Source organism: Hylobates moloch, unplaced genomic scaffold (genome assembly GCF_009828535.3).
Source record: "Hylobates moloch isolate HMO894 unplaced genomic scaffold, HMol_V3 SCAFFOLD_8, whole genome shotgun sequence".
NCBI lineage: Eukaryota > Metazoa > Chordata > Mammalia > Primates > Hylobatidae > Hylobates > Hylobates moloch.
In genome coordinates this window covers 118,325,282-118,353,146 of record NW_026652283.1, presented here as the reverse complement: position 1 = coordinate 118,353,146, position 27,865 = coordinate 118,325,282, and the positions used below count along the sequence as shown (strand labels likewise).

The following is a 27,865-nucleotide window of genomic DNA, read 5'->3' as shown; positions in this document are numbered from 1 at the left end:
CTGGATGTCGCCTTAAAAGTCAGTCTTCCCGTTGTGGTCAATTACTTGACCATCATATGTATCTGCCCCAGAATGCGTCTCAAAAGTTTCTTAATCCCAGGAACAGGTAAGAAAAAAAGATAACCGCTCAAGGACTTTCTGACTCTCCTATCAAATACAAATTCTCATTCATTTCAATGGTCGAGAACACATTAGTCTACATTCTGAAAGTAGCCCACAGTCTTAAATAGCATGTTCAGGTACATGGAATACACTCAACTTTCCTTTTTTTTTTTTGAGACGGAGTCTTGCTCTGTTGCCCAGGCTGGAGTGCAGTGGCACCATCTGGGCTCACTGCAAGCTCCACCTCCTGGGTTCACGCCATTCTCCTGCCTCAGCCTCATGAGTAGCTGGGACTACAAGCGCCTGTCACCACGCCCGGCTAATTTTTTGTATTAAGGAGGCGGCAGCTGTTTTTTTAGTAGAGACAGAGTTTCACTGTGTTAGCCAGGATGGTCTCGATCTCCTGACCTCGTGATCCGCCCGCCAAGGCCTCCCAAAGTGCTGGGATTACAGGCGTGAGCCACCGCGCCCGGCCAACTTTCCATTTTTTAAAGGATAAATAATCTTCCCTGGAAATTAAAGTTTCTTTCCTTCTCCTCCCTTTCATTCACACTGTCTACCTTTTGGCTACTAATTTTGCACAATTCATTCAGCCAATAATAGAAGGAGGTGGCAGCTGGAGGGCAAACTGAACAGCTCCTTCTCTCTCCTCATTGGCACTTCTGCCCTACATAAATACGTCTCATTTTGAAAACTGGTAGCACTGTGCCACAAGTATATTTGGATATAATTTGGGTGGACTTTGCATATTCTAACACAGGCCATTCTGAGACCGGTTCCAGATTGAAATTTTGTCATTACTGCCTTTAGGATTGTCACTTGATGATCTCTTTCTTCCTGAAAAATAATTGCCTCTGATCTAAGTAACTTACACTGCAAGCAGATAGAAAAGACAAGAACAGGCATAGGAGGAATCACATAAACTGCCTGGGAAAACTGAGGTTCATAAGAACCCTCAAAACCTTCAAAAGATAACTATCTCCAAAGCATGACACTAATACTGATAGCTGATAATGTGAGACATGCATGTCAGCCCAGAAGTACAACATCATAATTATCTGTTATTATATATACTTTAATGAAATCTACTGATTCATCTAGTAAGTTACTAGATATGTGAAATCAACATAATTTCCAGAGTTCCTAAATATGTCCAATGTATTGAACTTAGGGATCCAAGATTCTGAACATGCCATCACCAAAAAAAATTGCAAACCTAAAAAACAAAAAGGAAACAAATTAAACAATGTCAAAGGAAAGACTTTCTTAGAAAGGTCAATAATTACTTTTATAATTTTCAAAACATTTTAAGTTAATACTTTTTATCATCTTACCGTTATAAGCTCTTAAGTCTAATATTAAAGTTTTATTTAAAAACAAGGCAGTTTTCATAAAGCAAAATAAATATTACACAATACTCAACCACACCACCTATATAATTATAGAGTATTTACTGGGTCAAAATATCTCCACATTTATAATTTGAGCCTTTAAAGTGGCATTAGATCTGTCTTTATTTTCTTTTAAAAGCTGTCATCGCGGTGACATTCAGATGCATAAATAAAATTATAGATTTTGTTTTTATGAAACTCATACTTTCAGAAACTATTTTTTTAGTCGACTAATAGTGGTTAAAGTCTTTGTGCTTCTATTACATTAACTTTTAGCACATGAACTAAGAAAGATGCTCTTCAAAGCTGTTCTAACCACAAAGAGGTAGGCCTTTTTTGAAAAAGAAAAAAAACAATTTTTTTGGCAAAAGAAATCAAAATTTCCAAAAATAAAAACATCAGTATTATTTCTCACTAAAAATATTAATATAAAAAAATGAGCTGTATGAACAAAACGTTTACTATAGGCTTAAAGACCATGCTACTTAGACCAGCTTATTTAATTTTTCCACAGAAAATCAAGAGTTCAGAGTTCATATTTCCAAAACCATAAAACAACACATCAGGAGACATGGTAAAACAAAGAACCACTGAGTCCACACTGGTTTTTCTTTAAGAACAAGGCAAAGCTGGCCTGGGGAAGCAGAAATTATTAAGAGTCCACACACATAAAATCACTGCTCTCCCAGTCAACCTAATGGGGCCCAGACTTCCATGGCCAGCTGGTCAGCAATTTTTTCTTAGTGTATGTGAATAATTCTCCCTAACATTACAGAAAGCCACATACATGAAGGAAAAGAACACATTTTACAAATGTTAAACCACTCTCCACATCTGAGATTAAGCAGTAAGAAAATACTGTTTGTAGGAAATTAAGTAACACAGAATTACAGGACAACTGATCCTCTAGAAGAGAAACATGAAAATAAAGATGACTTAAAAAATGATGATGTTTTCAGTTCCTTACAATTTGCCTTCTGCAGCACCCTCCAGAATGAGATGAAATTTAATTTTCTCAGCATCTCATAATTAAATGCAGAATTTAGGCTAAACATAAGTAAATCTGTGATACTATATTTGTTATTAATGCTGTTACACATAGTAAAAGAAATGAAGTACTATAAAGAACGACTTATTTGAAATAATGGCTTAGTGTAAATCTGAACTCCAAGCAAAAACCTTATTGGAATTCTATTTTTAGGAGAGTTAAACATAGTAACTGCCTTATAAGCACCACTATCTCAACATATTTAAAAAGACACGGTCCATCAGAATACATTTAATAATTAAATAACACTCCCCTCCACCCAAAACAGTTTTACCAAAATGTAAAAAGAAGCCACTGTATTATCTTCAACTAAAAAACATATTTGAACATGTAATAGCTTAAAGCTAACTGATACACCTAACATTCTCCATAGGCACTTCATATTTTAAAAAGTAAAATAAACAAACACACACATATACATAAAACATTACAATTCTTTAACATAGAAAAAAAAGTTGTGGCAAGAATCCTTACTTTCTAGTCTAAAAACCTGTAAGTCTGGATTCCCTTTTGTTTAAGGGCAAACCCTATTGTTTAAAAAAAAAAATTTCAATCTCCAACTCCTAATGGCTCAGGTTTTTTCATATAATAAGTATTTTGTTGCTGATTAGGTAGCTCACAAGAGCTCACTTTAAAAAGCCATGTTAAAACAGCTCTAAAAGGTTTAATTAGCATTTATGATGTAAGCCCTTTTGTAAAACATTTGAGCTAATTTAGGTAAGATACGTCAGTATGTTTAATACCTTTGGTTTACAACTTTAAAATGTTTTTAATCTTGAAGAGGAAGGAACTGGGGCAGCACAGACACGGAAACACATGAAGGCCTCCCTCTCGCTGGCTTTGCCATTTACCATTCGGGCTGAAGTGGTTTCAGGACGAGGCGATCGCTCACCTTCTAGTCAGAAATCAGATGACCTCAAAACAACCTCATTTCAGGCTGAGGCCTCATGTCTTTCGCTTAGAGCTAAAAATAAAAATACATGTGAATGAACAAATGAGCATGGAATGAAATCTCTAACATGACACTAAAATACAAAATATTAGAAGCCATTTTTATCACAGAAAAATGAAAATGTACACATTTCTACACAGAGAATCACAATCCTATTCTGAATGGAGTAGTGCCCGTCTTATCCTTTTAGCCGCTGGGTATCGTAACAATTGAAATCCAAGTTGGTTCTACAAAGCTAAAGTCATATTTGATTCATTTCCTGAGATTATAAAACATTGGTTTATTTACTTATTTATTTATTTGAGACAGAGTCTCACTCTGTCACCCAGACTAGAGTACAGTGGTGTGGATCTCAGCTCACTGCAGCCTCTGCCTCCCGGGTTCAAGCGATTCTCCTGCCTCAGGCTCCCAAGTAGCTGAGATTACAGGCGCCCACCACCATACCCGCTAATTTTTCTATTTTTAGTAGAGACAGGGTTTCACCATGTTGGCTGGGCTGGTCTTGAACTCCTGACCTCAGGGGATCCACCCACCTCAGCCTCCCAAAGTGCTGGGATTACAGGCGTGAGCCACCGCACTCGGTCGAACATTTATTTTTTATAGAGTTAAATTTAACAATATTTTAATGAAGTCAGCCACTTAGATCACACACACACACACATATATGTATGTATGTGTATATATATATATATGGGAGGGCAAGAAAGAAAGGTCAGTATAATGCTAAACCGTAACAATAGCCTGGCCCTCAGAAATATATTTTTGTGTATTCACAACTCTTGGTTCCAATAGCAGTACTCATAGAACATGAAAACTAACCTGTTTCTCTAACCAAAATAAGGCACTCACTCATTCAACAAATACCGAATGTTTCTAAGCACTGGAATTAAGTGCTTGGTATGACAGAATGAATTCTAAACCTCATCAGCGAGTCTGGAGTCCTCAGTCATCTATTTCCTAATTTGGGGTCTCAAGTCTGGGCTATGATGCTAAGGAGATTCCACAACAGGTAGGAGGGCAGTATGTATTAAGTGACAACAGAATGAGGCTGCAGGATTTCAAACAAAATCCACTGAGAACCCTGAATCTCTCTGCTGTCGCTGTCAATGACCTCAACTCATCATGTGTCTGTCTCTTCAGTGTGAAGCTGATGTTTTCAAAATCTTACTTTAATCCTGGAAATTAATTCTCTCTCATTTGGAGAATGCTGGTAGTTTTGGTCCCAAACATAATGCCTCAGGCTATTTTGAAAGGTTAAATCTGCCAAGTACCTTCAAAAACCATTTATTTTAAGAGTACTTCATTCAACTGAAGCCATAATTTAAAATTCAGAAATTCTGCTGCTAAAGTTATACTTAAAGAATTGGCCCTAGCTATACTGTAATGAAGACAAATATGTTACAGAATGTTTTACACCATTCATCTATGCCCATTAAATATTATTCATAAATTATCACATATAGTCTACACTAACATTATCGTTCAACGTTTTGCATTTCTCTGCTGGTTCTACATATACCAATGACTTTTTTAATTTTGTGGGAATATGATACGTTACCAAAAAAATATCAAAATATATGCACCTGATTCAAATTAAGCTCCATGTTCATCTTAACCCATTTAAGCCTACTGTTCCATTACTGCAACGCTAAGCTTGTGGGAGTTATTTGTATCCCACTGCTCAAGGTCATCACCAAGGCCTGATTTTTCACAAAAAAATTTGCAACCTCCAGCATAAATGGGTTAAAACCAGAAGAATAAATACATTTCTGAGTTGGCTTATCTTCTACAATTTTTCATGGAGTCCAATTAAATTTAATATCTTGACAAATACTACCAAGTGAAATGTTTTGACTCTAAAGTTCATAGGTCTCAGAAAATACTTTAAAGTAATATACTACAGTTTATGCTTAAATACTTAGAAAAAAGAAGACAAGAACTATTGGGAGTCATATCTGGGTTTTAAGCAAATCAATAAGCTTTGAAAGTACATTTCCCACAGATGTTCGTAAGATGATTCTTAAGTTTTAGATTTGGCTGCATTCAAATTTTAAACATGGATAACTGTATGCTGGTCTTCTGTGCAAGCAGTGAAACCCTTCCTTCTTTCCCGTGTGTGTCAGAGGGTCCTATTCTTTTCAGTTCATAGGAAGCTTCAGAGAAAACATAACTAATTCATAGATACCCTTTTTCTACTCTAAGTCTTAAACGTGCTCATCTGTGTATCCCAAATTTGTCCTGTGTCAACACAGAGAACCTGTCGGCTAACCACAGCTCAACTCTTACTTGATTTTTCTCTCTTTGAGACAGAGTCTTGCTCTGTTACCCAGGATGGAGTGCAGTCACACAATCTTGGCTCACTGCAACCTCCACCTCCTGGGTTCAAGCGATTCTCCTGCCTCAGCTTCCCGAGTAGCTGGGATTACAGGGGCCCATCACCACACCTGGCTAATTTTTGTATTTTTAGTAGAGACGGGGTTTCTCCATGTTGGCCAGGCTGGTCTCGCACTCCTGACCTCAGGTGATCCACCTGTCTCAGCCTCGCAAAGTGCTGGGATTACAGGCATGAGCCACGACACCAGGCCTATCTGCTACCATTCTTCGGCAAGAACTAAAAGCAGCTGAGAGGCTTCATTCGCCTCCCGAACTCAGATGTCCCCCTTACATCTCACAACCTCATCCATGCCACACTCACAGATACCATTTCCCCCTTTTTGCTTCAACCACTTGATGTTTTGTAATGCAGGTTACAGTCGACAATAACTGCGACACTGTCCTAACTCCACAACTTTCACTACTTCCACTTTAGGCCTTTGATGATAAAACAAGGAGGCTGAATCCTCAGAGGTGTATTTTGGCTTACTAACTATATACTCAGTCTTAAGTTTTACTACTCACAAAACTCCATCCACCACTTCAGTAATAGTACACTGTCTCCCATTTAACAGGTTGATGAATTCTAGTGAGTTAGTTACAAATTTAGATAAACTATAGAGTCAAACTTCTATAAAAACAAATGCTACTAATTTAAGAACATTCAACGTCAAAGATATTTTCATGAAAAACTGTTGCCTTAGTTTAGACTGAATCTTTTTTATAGAAAGGGTTAAGCCCCATGATACACTACGGGTGAACCTGCAACCTGAACACTGTAGTCCCCTCTTGGAAGTTTTCTTTCTGCTTCCAGCACTTGACAGATTCTAAGATTTCCTGTCTGACACATACACCTCTTGTCTCCTAACCCAGCAAAAACCAACAGCATTCTTAATTTCTGTGGGAGTCCTGCAACTTCACATATGCAGCTTGCACCCTAAACACAACACATTTATCAGTCAGAAAATCCCAAACTGAAGGATTCCACAGGAAGAAAACAGAATGTCTGAATGACAGCGTGGGGGCAGCGGCTGGCCATTTGGGACACTTAAGGCTGCATCTCTATCTTCATTCCTTAAGCCAAAATAAATTCCAGAAATGTCACATTTCAACTGAAAATGTGAAACCATAAAAAAGTTCAAAGAAAATATGGCTGAAATTTTTAAAAATACATTTTAAGGCACATGAAGAACTTTAATTATGACATAAACCCTAGGAGCCAAAAAAGAACACAACTGATTAAAAAGTGGCCAAAAAACCACTTATAAACAAACAACATAAACAAAGAAAAAATTCTAGCAAGTATTAATATGAATAAAGTTCTTATAAATTCCCAAGAAAAAGAAAACCCCATAAAAACTGTGCAACAATTACAGACAATTCATCAAGGAAAACAAGACCAATAAATACAGAAAAATACCTTCAAACCCACTAAAAAGCAATATAAACCCAAATGAGATGCTAACAGAGTGACAGGAAATACCAAGAGTGTGGGGGACCAGGCATCCAAACAGACCGTTAGGAGAGGTATACACCAGCACTAACTTTTTGAATAATAATAACGTTATTTACCAAAATGTTAAAATCTGCATGCTTTTGACCCAGAAATTTAACTTCTGGGACCAGATTCTTATTTATTCTCACATGTAAGCAAAAATATTTGTACGAGGAGATTGTTTATAACTACAATACAGTAGTACTCTTAATATACAAAAAATGAAACCTGCAAAACAAGCCCAATGTCTGTCAAGGAAGCTGGTTTAAAAAAATGTTACCTTTCTTTTTTTTTGTTGTGTCTCTGCCAGGCTTTGGTGTCAGGACGATGCTGGCCTCATAGAACGAGTTAGGGAGGGGACCCTCTTTTTCTATTGATTGGAATAGTTTCAGAAGGAATGGTACCAGCTCCTTCTTGTACCTCTGGTAGAATTCAGCTGTGAATCCATCTGGTCCTGCACTTTTTTTGGTTGGTAAGCTATTAATTATTGCCTCAATTTCAGAGCCTGTTATTGGTCTATTCAGAGATTCAACTTCTTCCTGGTTTAGTCTTGGGAAAGTGTATGTGTCAAGGAATTTATCCATTTCTTCTAGATTTTCTAATTTATTTGCATAGAGGTGTTTATAATACTCTCTGATGGTAGTTTGTATTTCTGTAGGATCAGTGGTGATATCCCCTTTATCATTTTTTATTGCATCTCTTTGATTCTTCTCTCTTTTCTTCTTTATTAGTCTTGCTAGTGGTCTATCAATTTTGTTGATCTTTTCAAAAAAACAGCTCCTGGATTCTTTGATTTTTTGAAGGGTTTTTTGTGTCTCTATTTCCTTCAGTTCTGCTCTGATCTTAGTCATTTCTTGCCTTCTGCTAGCTTTTGAATGTGTTTGTTCTTGCTTCTTTAGATCTTTTAATTGTGATGTTAGGGTGTCAATTTTAGATCTTTCCTGCTTTCTCTTGTGGGCATTTAGTGCTATAAATTTCCCTCTACACACTACTTTAAATGTGTCCCAGAGATTCTGGTATGTTGTGTCTTTGCTCTCATTGGTTTCAGAGAACATCTTTATTTCTGCCTTCATTTCGTTATGTACCCAGTAGTCATTCAGGAGCAGGTTGTTCAGTTTCCATGTAGTTGAGCGGTTTTGAGTGAGTTTCTTAATCCTGAGTTCTAGTTTGATTGCACTGTGGTCTGAGAGACAGTTTGTTATAAATTCTGTTCTTTTACATTTGCTGAGGAGTGCTTTACTTCCAATTATGTGGTCAATTTTGGAATAGGTGTGGTGTGGTGCTGAAAAGAATGTATATTCTGTTGATTTGGGGTGGAGAGTTCTGTAGATGTCTATTAGATCCGCTTGGTGCAGAGTTCAGTTCAATTCCTGGATAACCTTGTTAACTTTCTGTCTCGTTGATCTGTCTAATGTTGACAGTGGGGTGTTAAAAGTCTCCCATTATTATTCTGTGGGAGTCTAAGTCTCTTTGTAGGTCACTAAGGACTTGCTTTATGAATCTGGGTGCTCCTGTATTGGGTGCATATATATTTAGGATAGTTAGCTCTTCTTCTTGCATTGATCCCTTTACCATTATGTAATGGCCTTGTCTCTTTTGATCTTTGTTAGTTTAAAGTCTGTTTTATCCGAGACTAGGATTGCAACCCCTGCCTTTTTTTGTTTTCCATTTGTTTGGTAGATCTTCCTCCATCCCTTTATTTTGAGTCTATGTGTGTCTCTGCACGTGAGATGGGTTTCCTGAATACAACATACTGAGAATTTTAGACCAATATCCTTGATGAACATTGATGTAAAAATCCTCAATAAAATACTGGCAAACTGAATCCAGCAGCACATGAAAAAGCTTATTTACCATGATCAAGTGGGCTTCATCCCTGGGATGCAAGGCTGGTTCAACATACGAAAATCAGTAAACGTAATCCAGCATATAAACAGAACCAAAGACAAAAACCATATGATTATCTCAATAGATGCAGAAAAGGCCTTTGACAAAATTCAACAACACTTCATGCTAAAAACTCTCAATAAATTAGGTATTGATGGCCTGTATCTCAAAATAATAAGAGCTATCTATGACAAACCCACAGCCAATATCATACTGAATGGACAAAAACTGGAAGCATTCCCTTTGAAAACTGGCACAAAACAGGGATGCCCTCTCTCACCACTCCAATTCAACATAGTGTTGGAAGTTCTGGCCAGGGCAATCAGGCAGGAGAAGGAAATAAAGGGCATTCATTTAGGAAAAGAGGAAGTCAAATTGTCCCTGTTTGCAGATGACATGATTGTATATCTAGAAAACCCCATTGTCTCAGCCCAAAATCTCCTTCAGCTGATAAGCAACTTCAGTAAAGTCTCAGGATACAAAATCAATGTACAAAAATCACAAGCATTCTTATACACCAATAACAGACAATCAGAGAGGCAAATCATGAGTGAACTCCCATTCACAATTGCTTCAAAGAGAATAAAATACCTAGGAATCCAACTTACAAGGGATGTGAAGGACCTCTTCAAGGAGAACTACAAACCACTGCTCAAGGAAATAAAAGAGGATACAAACAAATGGAAGAACATTCCATGCTCATGGGTAGGAAGAATCAATAGCGTGAAAATGGCCATACTGCCAAAGGTAATTTACAGATTCAATGCCATCCCCATCAAGCTACCAATGACTTTCTTCACAGAATTGGAAAAAACTACTTTAAAGTTCATATGGAACCAAAACAGAGCCAAGTCAATCCTAAGCCAAAAGAGCAAAACTGGAGGCATCACGCTACCTGACTTCAAACTATACTACAAGGCTACAGTAACCAAAACAGCATGCTACTGGTGCCAAAATAGAGATATAAACCAATGGAACAGATCAGAGCCCTCAGAAATAAAGCCGCATATCTACAACTATCTGATCTTTGACAAACCTGACAAAAACAAGAAATGGGGAAAGGACTCCCTATTTAATAAATGGTGCTGGGAAAACTGGCTAGCCATATGTAGAAAGCTGAAACTGGATCCCTTCCTTATACCTTATACAAAAATTAATTCAAGATGGATTAAAGACTTAAATGTTAGACCAAAAACCATAAAAACCCTAAAAGAAAACCTAGGCAATACCATTCAGGGCATAGGCATGGGAAAGGACTTCATGTCTGAAACACCAAAAACAATGGCAACAAAAGCAAAAATTGACAAATGGGATCTAATTAAACTAAAGAGCTTCTGCACAGCAAAAGAAACTACCATCAGAGTGAACAGGCAACCTACAGAATGGGAGAAAATTTTTGCAACCTACTCATCTGACAAAGGGCTAATATCCAGAATCTACAATGAACTCAAACAAATTTACAAGAAAAAAACAAACAACCCCATCAAAAAGTGGGCGAAGGACATGAACAGACACTTCTCAAAACAAGACATTTATGCAGCCAAAAAACACACGAAGAAATGCTCATCATCACTGGCCATCAGAGAAATGCAAATTAAAACCACAATGAGATACCATCTCACACCAGTTAGAATGGCCATCATTAAAAAGTCAGGAAACAACAGGTGCTGGAGAGGATGTGGAGAAATAGGAACACTTTTACACTGTTGGTGGGACTGTAAACTAGTTCAACCACTGTGGAAGTCAGTGTGGCGATTCCTCAGGGATCTAGAACTAGAAATACCATTTGACCCAGCCATACCATTACTGGATATACACCCAAAAGATTATAAATCATGCTGCTATAAAGACACATGCACACGTATGTTTATTGCGGCACTATTCACAATAGCAAAGACTTAGAACCGACCCAAATGTCCAACAATGATAGACTGGATTTAGAAAATGTGGCACATATACACCATGGAATACTATGCAGCCATAAAAAATGATGAGTTCATGTCCTTTGTAGGGACATGGATGAAGCTGGAAACCATCATTCTCAGCAAACTATCACAAGGACAAAAAACCAAACACCACATGTTCTCACTCATAGGTGGGAACTGAACAATAAGAACACTTGCATACAGGAAGGGGAACATCACACACCGGGACCTGTTGTGGGGTGGGGGTAGGGGGAAGAGATAGCATTAGGAGATATACGTAATGCTAAATGACAAGTTAATGGGTGCAGCACACCAACATGGCACATGTATACATATGTAACAAACCTGCACGTTGTGCACATGTACCCTAAAACTTAAAGTATAATAATAATAAAATTTAAAAAAAATTGTTACCTTTCACGTAGCCAGGGAAAAGTGTCCTAGATACATTATTAAGTGCATAAATGATGCTGCTGAACAGATATACAATGCCATTCATTTCAAAAGTACTATTTCTTAAAAACCAGTTTAAGAGACAAGAGTAAGAGGGAGGAGTGAAGGAACACGGGAGGGTTACCCAAGAGCCTGCTAGGCACAGAAGAATGGGGGAAAGAGCTTTTTGCTTGTCACTTTATCTGCCTACAGAATTTTTCTAACATGAACAATTACTCTTTTGATAACAAAGATGTTTTTCAAGGATGCTCTGCTATTTCAGCATTTCAAAATTCTATGGATTGAATTTCTCAAAATGGAAAGAGATTGAGAGCCATGAGTGAGTCCTATCAGGAGTCACTTTGTGAACGCTGGAATTCATTTGTGGCCAGAAGCAGAGGTGCTGGGATAGCCCAATGGGTGGTAACTGCCAGTCGGTGTGAGCTCTGTGCTTCTCTCACATGGCCACTGCTTACCTTTCCAAGGCTCGCCTATCTGCATACCGTCTTGCAAAGTATACTTGCATACAAAGTGCATGTTCACTCCTGACTCCTATAAATGAGGGGCAAGCCTCAAGGTCTGGTGTTTGCTCTTAAGGACTTAATGGGATATTCAATATTCAATAGCACAGAGTGTGCCACAAAGTGAGTGATAATCAATTGTTTTTCATCTCTTCCATCCCAGAGACAAGGCCAATCCAGGCGAACTGCTGTTGCCACAGACTCTTCCAGTGATCTTAAGACTCCAAACCCAGCTACTTTGAAAATACAGTCTTGCCTTTTTATGGGACACCCACTATTACAGACAGAAGACATGAAACCAGTCAGGCTGCCTGGTAAAACATCACAGAAGATCAGTCTCTAGGCAGGAGGCAAAGCAGAATGTGCTACGAAACTATTATTTGTCCATTTTACTTTACAGATCTCATATTTGCCCCAAATCAACACTAATCCGATACAGAATTCTTTAGTTATATAGCTGAACCATTCAGCAGGAGGAAAGGAGGCATGATCATGCCAGCATGACTAGATTGTGACCCTCACAGGCCCCTCCACACGCCCAAAATGACAGGAGTCTCAATTAGTTTCACTGCTGACTACTAGCCAATGGGTGCATAAGCAGTGGCAGGTATAAGATTTTGACATTTTTCCATTGGCACTCTTATTTAGAAAATAAGATATTCTTTAGATATCAGGCCAATTCTTTAGATATCAGGCCACTATAATTGGTAAATAATGTAATTGTTCTTCAGAAAGTTAGTGACAGCTTAAACCTCTCCTAATGGTCTGTTTACCATTGGTAATCACTGTCAACCTGTTAGCATCTCGTTTTAGTTCGTATTTATTTTGAGCGCAGATTGACTCATACTATTTAATCTGACTTGGACCCTCACTAATATTTGGTATGGTTGATTCTGTTTTCCAGGGGAAAACTAGGCAGGAAAAAGTAACACACAATTCATTATCTAGCAATGGAATAAACAAGCTCACTAACACAATAAGTTAACATTTCAGTGATTAAAAAGCCCATGCCTCTGCCGGGCGCGGTGGCTCATGCCTGTAATCCCAGCACTTTGGGAGGCTGAGGCGGGTGGATCACCTGAAGTCAGGAGTTCCAGACCAGCCCGGCCAACATGGGGAAACCTCGTCTCTACTAAAAATACAAAAAACAGACAGGTGTGGTGGCATACGCCTGCAATCCCAGCTACTGGGGAGGCTGAGGCAGGAGAATGGCTTGAACCTGGGAGGTGGCGATCGCAGAGAGCAGAGATTGCGCCACCACACTCCAGCCTGGGTGGCAGAGCAACTCTGTCTAGAAAAAAATAAAAGCCCATTCCCTACACACAAACAAAACCATTTACAATATTTCTCTCGACAACTTGCTTTAAGTTGCCAACAACAATCTGATTATGGACCCTGTCGTTATAAACATAAACTAAAGGTTTTTTTTTTTTTAATCAGCGAATTTTGTTGACAAATACTGTAATCTAGAAATCTGCTTTTCTACTTCATATTGGACAGGCAACTAGTCACACTGCACAAGGATATGCCCCACCTTCAAGACCATCTGCTACAATGTGAAGCCTGACAAAGCTTCTACGACAATATCACCACCAACCTCAAACTGGAACTAATGGAAATAATCATAATGGATATACAGGAGGATTAAAAATTCAAGTGTGCAGAGTTTAAGATACTTGACTATATAAAGTTTAAAATACTCACATATATCTTTATGTATATATACATGTCTGTATTTCATATTTTTCAACAGGTTGAATCTCCTGAAGAAATCCAATATGCACCCCCACCTCGGGAAAAAAAAAAGAAAAACGAAAAACAAAAAAGTCTCCTCATCTCAGGGTAATGCCAGACACTATTTGGAAATCAACACACCAAAGCAGTTCCAGTGTCCCGTGGTCCCCACCTGGCACCTGCACTGTGCTCTCCCTTCTGGGACTGCCCTTCCCTCCCTGATGATGTTCTTGGCTTTGCCACCTCATCTCAGCAGAGGGCTGGCTCCAGTGCTACCTGCTCAGAGGGACCGCCCTGAGCAGCCTCTCTAAAACAGTCCTGTCTCTTCATCCCATCCCAAGCAATCTCCAGCCCCCTCCTGTCCTGCTTGAGCTCTCTCTCTAGCACAATTTTCTACTAACATACTATATTTTTACTTATTTACTTTATCTTCCCTACTAGAATGATTCTAGTTTACTGGCATTTACATATGAAACTATAGTTTAATCATTCCAGGGAGAAAAAAGTCAACCTTAATGCTATTCTATTATCAAGCATATTCATCTTACCAAAGAGGAAAGTGAAACCCCTCTGTTTGGCAAAACACAAACCAGGATGTGGCTAAGTTTCTACCCTTCATTTCTAATGGACTCTTGAGATCATCAATAACTCACTCAGCTGTGGGGCCAACTCGACGTGAACACAGTACACACATCCAATGAAACATGGGATGTAACCGGCAGAAACAAACAAATACATTTTTGAAGTAGAGAAGTCACAGGCAGAAGCTGAAAAAAAAATTATTACATAGGTTCCATAGAATTAGAATAAAAATCTTGGTCAAAGCTCAACAAAATACTGAAATTGACTGGTAAACTGATCAAGCAATTATAAAAGCCTAACTGTGAGTACAAGAACACTTTAGGGTTGGTTGAGGTGAACAGAAATTAAAAAGAAGAAAAGAGAGTTTAAAATACTACAGGGAGGTAGGAGAAGGTTGAGGGGAAGCACAGGAAGCCCACAAGAGGAAGCAGGAGCAGACAGAGATGAGAAGTGGCAGTGAGTAAAAGATGGCTCCATTATTTCCAGGGCATGATGAAAATACAGGGCACTTTTTTAAAAAAAGTATTGATGCTGGGCCGGGCGCAGTGGCTCATGCCTGTAATCCCAGCACTTTGGGAGGCCGAGGCGAGTGAATCACGAGGTCAGGAGATTGAGGCCATCCTGGCTAACACGGTGAAACCCCGTCACTACTAAAAATACAAAAAATTAGTCAGGCGTGGTGGCGGGCACCTGTAGTCCCAGCTACTCAGGAGGCTGAGGCAGGAGAATGGCGTGAACCTGGGAGGTGGAGCTTGCAGTGAGCCAAGATCACGCCACCGCACTCCAGCCTGAGCAACAGAGCAAGACTCTGTTCTGTCTCAAAAAAAAGTATTGATGCCAGTAGGAAAATATGAAAGCAAGCGTGGGGCCATGAGGGAGTACACGGGTTACGTGCCCATGATTCTGGCCCTGCTCACCCTGCTAAGGACCAAGCTGAGGACCAGAGGCAAGGCAACCACTGTTGCTCTTCTTGCAAGAGGGACCAGGCAAATGCAGACCATCTCCTTAGGTACAGAGACCCTAGCACCCCGCACAATTTACAGGGGACATCAAGGCCCAGAGACGCCTTTAGGCATGCTCAGGTTATTGTTTTTAGGCAAAGGGGAGGGAGGACAACACACCAAGATCTAGAAACACAACTCCATGGTTGAGTATGATATTAATTACCACAGAACACGTGGGAGCTTACTAGGCAGGAAACATACAGAATTGTGAAGTTTTATTGCAGGACCATAACGGAGGTGATCTGAAGTCTGTCACCACCCAGGGAAGATCCTCATGGCTTCCTGAGACCTATACACTCTAACTGAACTACCTAATAAAGAGCCGTGCGAAGGACAGAGAGGACTTTTCCCTGTTCCTTAATTGCAGTACAAATTCCATACCTGCAAAAAACTAAAAACAACTGCATTCCCTTCCTCCAACCTAAATTCCTCTCCAGGTTAAACATTTCCATTTCTGTCCACTGTTCTCCATCTATGCATCTGTACCTACATCACTCTTCAGTTTACAAAGCCTGTCATAAAACATCCAGGACCCTCTCAGAACGTTTAGTACCAAGTACAACAAAACCGAGGCTCTCCCGTGTTCTGACTACCATACTTCTACCCATGAGGCCTAATGCCACGTTGCTTCTCTGGCACTACCTCCTAGTAACTCACAACAAACTTGATGGAAATTCTAAATCTCTTTGTCTTTCTCACAAATACCAAGTAGGTCTGCTCTTCTACGACCTATACTTTGGCAGATTTTTTTTGGTTTTTTGTTTTGTTTTGTTTTTTGAGACAGAGTCTCACTCTGTCGCCCAGACTGAAATGCAGTGCCATGATCTCAGCTCACTGCAACCTCCGCCTCCCAGGTTCAAGTGATTCTCCTGCCTCAGCCTCCTGAGTAGGTGGGATTACAGGCGTGCACCACCACACCCGGCTAATTTTTGTATTTTTAGTAAAGACGGGGTTTCACCATATTGGTCAGGCTGGTCTTGAACTCCTGACCTCGTGATTCGCCCACCTCGGCCTCCCAAAGTGCTGGGATTACAGGTGTGAGCCACCGTGCCCAGCCTACTTTGGCGTTTTTTAAGTGATAAAGTACAAAACTCTACATTTTGTTATGCTGCATTTTATCTTGTTTTTGGCCTACTACTCAGTTCTTGAATTCTTTTTTTTAGCTCTAAAAGCGAATGTGTCATTCGTCTGGTTTTCGATTATAGAGATTCAAACTTACAAAACGCTCCTTCATATTACTTCTCAGCTTTGCAACGCAGGGCCATGTCACTTAAGGAAAACACCTTATATCTCACAAGAGTCCTTCTAGAATTGTAGTCACCTGCCGAATTGCCAAGATCCAGAGACTAATCCTCACACGGTCAACAAAACAATCTATTAATGAACAGAGCCATCTCTGGACTTTCAAAGAACTGAACCATTGGACTAAAACCAAAATGCTGACTCGACAATGTTAAGTGAAAATTATAACCGCAGAGACCCGGAGATGTTAGAATCCTGGGGCCAACGTATGTGCCCCTCCCACAAGCCCCATAAACAACTCATGTTGGAAACTGATATAAACCAAAGGGACCCAGATGGCAAAATTACTGGCTCAGTGTGTTCCCTCCATGTAGGCACGCCACACAGGAAACCAAGCTGTAATCCAATGTTTAGTGAGCAAATAAAGCAACTGGTCGTCTAACATATATTTAACAACATCAGGGTAAGTTTGTCTTGTGTATCATTCTTTACAACAGGGTTATACTCTGGGACAGTAGAGTACTAAGGGTACTCTAGGTGGTACTTGGATAAACGTCATTGAAAATTGCGTCACTTTCAGGACTAACCAACTCCCTTCCTGCAATCCCACTTCTTAACGAGATGTACTGGAATTCCACCAGGCTGTGGTCAGATTCAGCTGGCCTGGAGGTGGTTATTCTGTTCCACAAGCTCTGGAGTCACACTGGTTGAGTTCAAGGTCAAGCTCTACTGCTTTCTTTTCTAACTATGTGATCTTCAATGAGTTACTTATCTTTTTTAAACTTCAACACATAATAAGTTACCCATCTTTTCTAAATTTCAGTATTAGTTTGACTATAGCAGATGTAACAAATTACAATTACAATTACACTTATCAGTGGCTTAAACTAACATAAATTATAGTTCTGTGGACTAAATGAAGGTGTCGGAAGGGCCACATTTTTTCTGGAGACTCTAGAGGAGAATCCACTCTCTGGCCTTTTCCAGCTTCTAGGGACCACATATATTCATTTGCTTGTGGCCCCTTCCTCTGCTTTCAAAGCTAGTGGTGTAACATCTTCAAACCTCTCTCTAGTTCTGACCACCCTGCCTCTCTCTTTTACTTAGGAGGCCCCTTGTGACTATATCAGGCCCACCTTACTCAGATAATCCTGGATAACTGCTTCATCCCCAAATCCTTAATCACATCTGTAAAGTCTCCTTTCCAATGTGCGGTTATGTATTTATAGGTCTGGGGATTGGAATGTGGACATTCCGGGGGGCACCATTAATGTGTCTACCCCAGGGCTATTACAGTATAGTTTTAACACTGATTTGATGTTAACCAGTTGAAATTTAATGAAGCAATACAATTTTATCTTAAAATTTTGAATACTGTTACCTAAGGAGGACACGGCTATTTCAATGCATAGTTCACACTAAAATTAGACTGCATTTTTTTATTTCACTTTTCACACAAAACAACACGTATTCGATTTATCAGTGGAGGGGAAAAAATAAAAGAGTTAAGCCATCGAAGTCTTTACGGCTTTACCAATTAATATGGGACTAATTAAACAACAAATTAGCTAGAATGAAGTTAATATGTAAAGGACATTCTAAATGTTTGGTTGAGCTTTTTCTATTAGAAACAGGAAACCACACTGCTCTGGTTTTCACCTTACCCCACTGGCCAGACCTTCGCACTCCCCTTTTCTGGATTATTCTCCTCTCCCTGACCTCTAAAGCCCCAGGGCTCCCAGGCACAGTTCCCAGGCCTTCCTGTCAACACTCACTCCTGTGGGAAAGTCATTCAATCTCAGGGCTTTACTACCTGTGCTGACGCTCCAGATTTTATATGTCTCAATCAGACCTCTGAACTCCCGTCTCCTTCATCACAACTGCCTACTTGATAGCCCGTCTCAGATGTCAAACAGGTATCTGAATATTCAAAACCAAATTCCTGATCTTCTCAATGACAAATTCTAGTAGTACATCTCTTTAAGTGGGATTGCAGGAAAGGAGTTGTTTAGTCATGAAAGTGAGGCAGTTTTAATGATGTTTATCCAAGTATCACCTAGAGTACCCTTAGTACTCTACTGTCCTAGAGTATAACCCTGTTGTAGAGAATGATACACAAGATGAAATTACCCTGATGTTGTTAAATGGCTATTCATTAAATAGCTATTCCATCCCATTAAAAATCTTTGCATCATCCTTTCCAACTTTCTTTCCCTCCCATCCATTATGCCCATCAGCTGACCAAATTAGCTCAACCTTCAAAATATATCCAGAATCTGATCACCTTCTTACCACCTCCACTGTTACCATCTGCAGCCAAGCCACCACCATCTCTTGCCTTGGTCACTGCTAACTGATTTCCTTTTACCCTTGTTCCCCTAGCTTAATACAGCAGCCAGAAAGTCTTTTTTTCAAAAGAATTAAGATTTTTGGTTTGTTCTGTTCTCTCTTGTTAACTGAGGTGAAACTTACAGACAGTGAAATTAAGCAGATCTTAGTCTTCAATTCAATGACTCAGATGCATCCATGTAATCAAGAGCCCAATCAAGAAAATACTTCCAACTTTGGGCTATGACGAATAAAGGAGTTTCTTTAAGAGTGATGAAAACATTTTGCAACTAGACAGAGGTGATGGTTGCTCAACATTGTAAACGTACTCTTACATGCCACCGAATTGTTCATTTTACAATGGTTAATTGTATGTTATGTGAATTTCACCTCAAAAGGCTCTCCATTTCTGTGAGAAAATACCCCTGATGTAAAAAGCTAAAAGGTTTATCACTGCAGTTGTATCACTGCAGGAGTCAGGTACTTAAGTGATTTTTCAGTTTTACTGATGGTACTTAACAACAACAACAACAACAACAACAAAATATTATAACCACCAAATGTTTCTTGAGTGGTTCACCCTTGGCTTTAAATGTTATCAAACAGTGGAGAGCTGCTCTCCACTTCCACAGGAGGACCACTAGATGCCCATCTTCAAGAGTCAGTAACTAACTCTAGAACCCAATGACAATATTCATGGCACACGAGCAGTCACAGAATACCATGCACTATTAAGAAGACGTTTCTTAAAAGATGATATACACTTAGTGTCAGACACTTTATATGTTATAAAACCTTGATTCTACCAGAATTTAAATTCATCATAAATCTTTAATTTAAGGATTTTGCATTTGCATCTAATTTTTGAAATCGATGTGGGAAGGAGGACAGTGAAACAGGACAGAGGGATCTTTTCTATCCAGCCAAGCCAACTGTCTTTAAAGCATAATCCTTTCCATTTTCTGCAAGTTCACAATAAATGTGTGAACACAATTCAATCTTCACTTTTTTAAAAACCAATCTCAGCTGCTTGATATATAACAGGAGATGAGGAAAAACGATATCTGAGGTACAAAGCTCAAGTGTCAATCTGAATTCTTAGTTCCAGATTGAACGGGAAATCCCTATCACATTTCCTACAGAAAAGAGCTGACAATAAAGCACTGAAATTAATTCTCCAAAGCCACAGAAAGGTAATCTCATTACATATGCAAAACACACAGTTCTGAAAAGAAAAGTAGGTCCTTTTCACTTCTAGAACTAGACAGTGTTTAGCATTTAAGGAAGTAACACTTATTTTGTGGGTGGTTGTGTGTATGTATGTATGTATTTAGGGTTATTAAGACGTGTGCACTCAGTTTACAGTTTAATTTTTTTTTAATGCGTCCAAAATGAAAGATTTTTCAGCAAATAGTTAAAAATCAGTTCCTCTTCACTTACTGGTCAAGACCTAAGTTCGGGATTTTTACGTTTTCCAAAGCACAACTGTTTTATCACCATATCTACACTAAGCCACATAGTAGTGTAGTTGGTCTTTAAAGTATCCATCCACTCTCCTTGGAACCATCAGGATAACGGGCGAGAACCGGAACATGTGTGTTACACACAGACAGTGCAATGGACAAATACAACAAAAGAAGGGTTCATTAAAAGTCTGCACCCAAGTGCTATGGTCTCTGTAGACTTCCTTAGGCTAAAGGGCTAGGGGCTGCCTACTATGGCTAAGACTTGGCTTTTTCTCCCTCGCCTGTTTTTTGTTTTTTTTTTTTTAAGTAACTATCCCCACCTAAGGATGATGTAAAAGGCCACTCAGGAGCTGGTATCTCCTTCAGACAAAGGTACAGATTGGGGATCTTCCATCACAAGTCAAGGAATATGCTGACCAAATAAGAAGTACCACAGACGCCGCACAGGGGCCCTTCGTAAAGAACACTGGACCCACATATGTGCACACCTCCCAGAATCAACACAGACCTTCAGGACCCCAGTCCCTTAAGTATATGTCACTTGACTGCAGCAGTGATAACAGTAACCTTGTAGAGCAGCAAATGTGTCCCCAAATAGTAGATTTTATAGTCAAACTACCTAATTCTGAGCAGAAGACCAAGAAATGATGTCATGACATCATATACAATATAAGCACATTTCATAAATCGCTAGTTATGTAACTGAGGACCCTGTTTTAGAGATTCAGTCCCAGGGGGATTTCTCTTCCAGCTGTGGATGGTAATCCTTGTTCACAGTTGTAATAACCTCAATGAAAAAAACACTCTAAATACTTGGCATTGTACTGAATTCAGCATTTGTACACTCTGGTTCGTCTCAGTGAGCCTCTTTCATTTTCCATAGCTTTATAGTTCCCAGGCTTTTTCTTTATTTGTTACACAGATGATTCAACTGTATCCTATTTCTGTTTCTTTTTTGGTTCTTAATCTGGATTATGCCTCTTTAGCTTCCCATGTGGAAATGTGTGTGAATTTAGGAACTGAAATTTACTGGAAAGATGTAAGATACAAGAAAGAGTAATTAACATAGAAGGCATGATGAAATCTTTTTTTTTTTTTTTTGAGTTTTTCTTTATTTATGATGTTAAAGAAGAAAATTCCTGAGAAACATACTTAAACTTCATGATGTAAATAAAGGTAATTTAAAAAAAATATTTCTGAATGGCTTAAAAGCATAAAATTCAAAAAGTAAACAAAGGTACAAAACAAAGTTTTCCTTTTATCCTTGCCATTAGGCGCCAGTTCTCTTCCCCGGAAGTAGTCAGTGTTGTCTAGGTCTCCTTTTACAGTCATGCAACACATTCACAACAACATTCTGGTCAATGATGGACCACATATCTAATGGTGGGCCCAGATGATTACTCATACCATATTTTTACTACACCTTTTCTATGTTTAGATAGGTTAGATACACAAATACTTACCTTTGCATTACAACTGCCTACACTATTCAGTATAGTAACATGCTGTACAAGCTTGAAGCCTCAGAGCAACAGGCTATACCAGATAGTGTACGTGTGCAGTAGACTATACCATCTAGGTTTGTGTATGTCACTCCATGATGTTGGCACAAGACTGCCTATGCATTTCTCAGAATATTATTGTTAAGTGATACATGACTGTGTATGCTTTTCCCCTAGTGCTGCAGGCCCAAAGAGCCATAACTTCTCTGCATTCTGTGCTCTGATACAGTGGGTCTCAAACTTCAGCACTGCTGCACTCCACTGCCCCGAGATTCTGATGCAGTAGGTCTGGTATAGGGCCCTAAAATTTGCATTCCTAACAAGCTCCCAGGTATGCCAGGCCCATACTTTGAAAAGTCTGATCTAATAAAATCAAGTAATCAATTGTCTTTGAGACAAGTTATCCTCAAGATCAAAGTGAATGCATCACAGTCACAGGTGGTACTTACAAAGCTACTGTCTAAACAACACTATTCTGCAGTCTGTAATAGTTTCGTCTTAACCAAACCTAAATAACTTACTTACTTTCTTTCTTTTTCTTTTTTTTTTTTTTCACACGGAATCTTGCTCTGTCACCCAGGCTGGAGTGTGGTGGCGCAATCTCGACTCGTTCACTGCAAACTCCGCCTCCCAGGCTCAAGCGATTCTCCTGCTCAGCCTCCCGAGTAGTTGAGATTACAGGCGCCCACCACCACACCAGGCTAATTTTTGTATTTTTAGTAGAGACAGGGTTTCACTATGTTGGCCAGGCTGGTCTTGAACTCCTGGCCTCAAGTGATCCGCCCACCTCGATTTCCCAAAGTGCTGGGATGACAGGCATGAGCCACTGCGCCTGGTCAACCTTCTTACTTAAAGTCCTCTGTCAAACCCAGTAATGGCCTAATCTTCAACTTTTACTTTCTTCATACTGGCTTTGTCCTTTCATTCATACAAACACACACACACACACAAACATACACATGCACGCACGCGTACTTTTTTTTCTTGGAACACTTTTTTTTATAAGTTACATTTATTTTCACCTCTAATGCTTCGTATGATGTGCAAAAAAAAAAAAAAAAAAAAAAAATCTTCCAGTGGAGATGCCAGAAATAAATGCTCTAAGGACAAAAGTTGCTTTTCAATTTAGACTAAAAAGATACAAGTAAAAAAGAAGAGTTAAAAATAAATTTACACATTTTTGAGATCAAAAACCTTGTAAGAAATATGGCAAAAAGTAATTCATTTGACATCTAATGTTATAGTAAGGAGACAGTGAGTTTCAAGTTGTACTGCAAAAAACATACGAATATAGTTGGCTTTAAATACAAGCGTACAACGGAGAGGGTGTGGGTACTAGGAACTGAAATTTAAATGCACATTTATGAAAAGCTTATCGCTTTCAGTCATCAGAAGTAATGTGTCAAAATATGATCATTGCTCTGTTTGTAACCAGCTAGAATCACAGTTTGACAGATCTACAAAAATATGGCATCAGCTTCACATCAGGCCCTCCTCTGTGAGAGGCAAGGTGGAAGTGCACTGTAGCGATAATCATTCCTCTGTAATGATTAGGGCCTCTGAGCTGGACCTAACTCTGAGCTGGACCCTGGGGCACAGCATGTGAACAATACCCTTAAGATCTGCCTCCTGGAGAGAGGGCAGAAACTAGGAGGAGACCAAGCTCTCCTTAGGAACGTCCAAGACCTTTCGGAGTATGGACCTTGAACTGGCGGGAATGGTGTTTCTTCAGAGTACACACTCTCCGGGGACATTGAAAAAGGAATAAATGCTAACACAGTACAGGCTAGGACTCAGCAAAGAATTGTGTGTCTAAGAATAGACTAACCTTTGCTTGGAAAACCATGCTGGCAGGGCTATACCTCCTCCCTTGGAAATAGGGACGTGGCTGAAATACCCTATGTTGAAAATCCTCCACGTCCTCAATAGCCTGATTCCTTTTAAGACCAATGTTACTTCCCTAAGAAATGTCAGGTCTTACAACCACCCCACACCCAAAACATAATTAACTCTATGCTTTCCATTATATCATAGACCTATTCAGATCATGTCATCTCCTACTAAAACCCAGCAAGACTTCCTCTCATTTATGGAATAAAGTCTAAACCCCACGACTTTGTCTATGGTGCTATTCATGAGCTGGTCTCGTATCTTTTTTGACTGATCTTCTATCAAATAGCCTCATCCTGCAATTACTTCCACTTCCCCTAAAGCATCCTTCAGGTCCACAGCCCTGAGCCTCTGAACGTGCTGCTGTTCTATATAAACGGCTTTCATCACCACACCCTGGTTCCTGGTTCATTTGGAGAACTCTCACACTCTACATTCAAAACAGCCAAGCTTCCTTTCCTTCATGACACCTTCCTTGCCCACTCTTAACCTTCTCCTCTATGTTCCCAAGCAACCCTCTCCCACCTCTTTCATAGCACTGATCACAGTGTGTGTTACTGTTGTCCATCTGGATTACCTTCTTTTCCATACCCTATTCCAATGCCTTAAGGGCGTGGAAAACAAAGACTTCCATCTTATGTATCTTTGGCCAAGATTAGCAAAAATTAAAATATCTGAAACTAATAAGTATTAGCAAGGATACAGAGAAAAGGGTAGCATCATACACTGTTGGACAACTTGGCATTGACTACTCCAAGTGGAAACACTGTACAACTTACCATTCTATGCACTCATTTCTGTCTCCTAGGCACAATAGTAGGCATTCAATGGGTGCCATATGAATGCGTGGCATTTGTTAGATTTTTAGGGAACTGAAACACAGAAGACTTGCATTTCGTATATTTTTATATTTTTTTGAAAAGAGATTGGATGGTCCTTTTTACTGTGAGTGGGAATGTAAACTGGTACAACCGTTTATGAAGGCTATTTGAATACACACACACACATACAGCCCCAACACAAATTAACCTACCAGGAAATAATCATGGACAATACTATATTCACAAAAACGTATTCTGTGGTGTTATTTGTAACAGCAAGAATTAGAAAAGGCCTAAATGACCAATAATAGATCAACTAATTAAACTACAGTACAACCACAATAAAATGCTATGCAACCATAGAAAATTATGTCATAGAATGAGATGTAATAATACAGAAAGATATTTCCATTACACTCTGCTAAAGTAAAAAGGCTGGCTATAAATTTTGATTGTATTTGTTTGTTTATTTTAAGTATATATGTGTCGAAAATGCATAGCAAAAGCACTGATTTTTTTTTTTTTGAGGAGGAGTCTCCCTCTGTGGCCTGGGCTAGAGTGCATTTGCGCGATCTCGGCTCACTGCAAGCTCCGCCTCCCAGGTTCACGCCATTCTGCCTCAGCCTCCCGAGTAGCTGGGACTACAGGCGCCCGCCAACACGCCCGGCTAATTTTTTGTATTTTTAGTAGAGATGGGGTTTCACCGTGTCAGCCAGGATGGTCTTGATCTCCTGACCTCGTGATCTGCCCGTCTCAGCCTCCCAAAGTGCTGGGATTATAGGCGTGAGCCACCATGCCCGGCCAAAAAGCACTAAATTTTTTAACTGACAAAAATATTGAGTTTCTGCCATCCTGTAATTTAGAATCTCCCCCATGATAGATAGCATAAAGTTACCAAAAGTTAATCATGATTTATTTACAGTTTAATATTGCTATCTTTAAATATCATTGTAACAATTAGGACTGAACGACCCAAAGAAGGATGACTTTTACTATAATTTAAATAGTTGATCTATTATTGGTCATTTAGGCCTTTTCTAATTCTTGCTGTTATCAGATATCAAACTATATTCTAAAATTACATTAACTAAAATAGTGTGGTATAAAGAGGAACAGAAAATGGGTGAATTCATGAAAAAATGTCTGAAAAAGTACATGTGTAATTTCTGAGGTAGAATTTCAAATAAAAGGAGAAAAAAAAGGAGGAAAAGGAGAAAAAAGTGAAAAAACCACTATACAGGAAAAAATTTCATATGAATTCAAGATCTAAATACTTAAAAAAGAATAAAAGGAAGGAAGGAAGACTAAACAAGACAAAAATACAGAAAAGTACATTTTTAAAAGCAGAAAATATTTCTCTCAAAATGCAAAAACCACTTAAAAAGGCTGATAACATTTAAAAGGAACAGACTGACATATTGTTTATATAACTCAAAGTTACCAGTGTTTCAACAATTCTAAGAGGCATTCTTTTATCTATGGAATTGAGATATTTCTTACAATAGATGGCACCTTATAAATTATTGCCATTTTTTTTCTTTCTTAGAACATAAAAACGAGTGCATCCCACCACCGGAAGTATCTGCAAGCCAATAAAAGAAGATGAAAAGCTTTATGGGACTTTATGTATGGGACTCACATGCTGGTTTCCTCCATTACTGTGGACTGAATGTTTACGTCTTTCAAAAATTCCTGGCCTGGCGCAGTGGCTCACGCCTCTAATCCCAGCACTCTGGGAGGCCGAGGCGGGCAGATCACCTGAGGTCAGTTCAAGACCAGCCTGACCAACATGGCGAGACCATGTCTCTACTAAAAATACAAAAATTAGCTGGGTATGGTGGCAGGTGCCCGTAATCCCAGCTACTTGGAAGGTTGAGGCAGGAGAATCGCTTGAACCCGGGGGGTGGAGGTTGTGGTGAGCCAAGATCGCGATGCACTCCAGCCTGGGCAACAAAAACGAAACTCTGTCACACACAAAAAAAATTCCTATGTTGAAGGCCTAACCCCCAGTGTGATGGTACTTAGAGGCAGGGCCTTTAGAAGGTTATTAATTAGGTCATGAGGATGGAGCCCTCCTGAGTGGGATTACTACCCTATCAGTAGAGACAAGAGAGATGATCTCTTTACCACGTGAAGACAGCGAGAACGCATTCCCTCTGCCAACCAGGAAGAGGTCTTCACCAGGACCAACTCATACGGCACCTGAATCCTGGATTTCCCAGACTTCAGAACTAAAAGGAATACATTTCCATTGTATTTAAGCCACCTAGGCCATGATATTTCTGTTATAAAAGCCCAAACTAAGATACCCACAAAGAGAACACCTACACACAGTGTGGTTACAGGCTGCATCATTTCTTTTACTTTTTGCATATTTGCATATTGTCTAAATTTTCTACAGTGACCCACCACGTGGATTCTTTTAAAAGAAAAAAATGGTAAATATGAAATAGAATAGTAGTGTTGACCCTTAAGAGAAAAAAGATGATAGAAGACACCATGTTGCTTAGAGTAGACTACAAATGCACGTGAAATTTGTAAATAAAAGATGAATACTTATAAATGTCACCACCTTCCTCTCTGATGTTTCTGAAACCAGTGCATATGTGGTTAACCTTGCTCTAGCTCCAGTCCATCCATTCATCATCACGCTAAAACATACAGCTGTAGGCAGTGGAGAAGAGCTGTATGTGGTGAGTGAAGTGAGAGACAGGAATTCCAGGAATGTCTACTAAAGCAGTGCTTTAAGTTTTAATTCCTTCAAGAAACCAATACATATCAGAGCATAAGCGAGAAAAAGAAAACAATTGTAAAAAATACAAAGGAGTCCAGGATAATAGAAATCTTTCTTCATTCACATATTCTAGCTAGAATAGTGAGAAGAAATTCTCTCTCAAACGTGGACAGTCCCTCACATCTTGAGCCTTCATGGAAGTCTTATCTGAAAATAGAACCTCTGCTACACTAACCTAGCAGAGGGCCAGGCAACTGCTGCGGTATACCCATCACCCCAGTGTTCTGGAAGAAAAAGACAGCAGGGAGAAGTTCTCTTTAGAACCAGCTCTTCTACACCAAATGAACTCAGGAGACAATGAATGGAAACACCATTGCACGGTGTGAGCGATGCAATATGGAGCACAAGCAGCGGAGAGTCTGCTGAAGAAGCTACT

The 27,865-nt window shown here is 39.4% G+C and overlaps 1 protein-coding gene and 1 long non-coding RNA gene across 2 annotated transcripts in view; both read right to left on the bottom strand.

The window, feature by feature from the left end:
* Positions 1-27,865, bottom strand: part of XKR6 (XK related 6) — a 318,835-nt gene that overhangs the window by 226,542 nt on the left and 64,428 nt on the right. The gene's annotated exons all lie outside the window — the stretch shown is intronic.
* LOC131384089 (uncharacterized) lies at positions 1,157-7,491 on the bottom strand. Its single transcript, XR_009214602.1, has 2 exons — positions 3,285-7,491; positions 1,157-1,318 (listed from the first exon to the last, which is right to left on the bottom strand). It is a non-coding gene; the product is annotated as an uncharacterized LOC131384089 (long non-coding RNA).